We start from the raw sequence: 1,718 nt of genomic DNA on the forward strand, positions 1-1,718 counted from the left end.
ATAGGTTCATGAAGCACATACCTCAGCAGACACACACAGAGAGGTATGTAGCTTTCATAATCAAAACAAAGTAAGCCCCCAAACACCTACCTGAAGATAACCTATGCTAGCAAATTGTTCAAAAGGCACTTTGGTTAAAATGCTGTCTAACCCTAATCAGTTTGGTAGTGAAAATTGTAATCTTTGACGGGCACTCATTTGAAATGAATGACATTTTACCGTAAGTACATATAATCACAAAGAAAAAGTGCCATGACGAAGTAGCTTTGTGCCATTGTGTTAGCAAGCACGGCGGACTCAACAATCCCCCTTCCTTCCTGCTTTTGTGCATTGGAATGTTGTTGTGTTTCAGTTTGCTCACTAATGCTAATGTCTCAACTGCTCTGCAAATGGCCCATTTCATACCTGACTTTAAAGAGTAATCAGACGTTTCAGCTCAAGTGTTGACAGTTATGGGAGTGGGGGTTGGGAAGAGAAAGAAAGAGAGGGTTTTTGTATGGCTGTATGATCTGCATGACAATACTAACCAGACCTTGTTTTTGAACGTCACTAGCAAAAAGGGGGCCTGTGGTCCTGCACTGTTTTGACTTCTCAAATCTGTGTACCATGTTACCCTCAGGCTGAACAAGGGGATCTTAAACTCTGTGGTGTTGAGAAAAACATTTTCTTTCATGTCCCTTAGTGGCGATCAGAGCAGAATGTTCCACAACAGCTTAAATAAGCATATCAAGTCAGATGCATTAGCCTTGTTTAATGTGATAGCACAGTTGCCCCTTTCTTTATTAGGTAAATAAAACATGACAGCTTTGGTGTTTATCTAATAGGGGCAGCTGCTGCGTTTCCAACTGCTTGAGGAATGAGCAATACCTTACTCCAGGGTTTCCTTATTATCAACCTACCTCTCCCGCTCCAGAACTCCCAGAATGTCGGTGAATGCTGAAATAATACGCGTCTGCTGCGTTCAGACCACCAACACTGCATGGTAGCTGATATCACTGAGGCACTGGGCCTTTCCAAGGCAAACACAGCTCTGACTCAGTGATGTTCGAGCACTACCAAGAAGTTTGCCAGGAGATATGCTGAGCTCAGTGTTAGCTGTGATGACTAGGGGACATCACAAAACTAATAGTAAGCAGTTGATGTTACAGGAAGCAGTTGCCTAGGGGAAAAGTTGAACGAAAGGTGGGAACTGACGTTCGATAAGTGAGGGTAGAGACCCACAAATAAACAAAACAACTGTTGGTGTCCCAGAAGGGGTTGTCAGCTGATCTCAATGATCCAGTGGCGGTCAGCCAGGCCTACCCACCTCCTCAAGGAATGCTGGCAGTTGTGCTTGGACATGTATGAGTTATGGTATCATGTCTGTTCTATACTTACCACCAGTTATTAGATCAGTGTATTAATAGATCAGTCTTGTGTTTATTGGCTGTGAAATTCATTTATAATTACCATCAGAAATACAGAGCTGGGATTTTCTTTTAAATGAACATGATTTACGGTGGGTAATATTACCTTCTGCCCCAAGCTAACCCTGTTTTCCCGTACGTGAAAGGTGATGGTGCATGTTTTCCCTTTGACGCGGCCTTCACCTGAATAACTCTCCAACCACCATAGTGTGGATTTTCCCGGGGCTGACCACATTCCAAATGAGAGCTGTACCCCTGCCTGTCACCAGTCTGCCATTAATTATAGTTTATGTTGTAATTACATGATCCCAC

This window comes from Sprattus sprattus (genome assembly GCF_963457725.1).
Source record: "Sprattus sprattus genome assembly, chromosome: 16".
Lineage (NCBI taxonomy): Eukaryota > Metazoa > Chordata > Actinopteri > Clupeiformes > Clupeidae > Sprattus > Sprattus sprattus.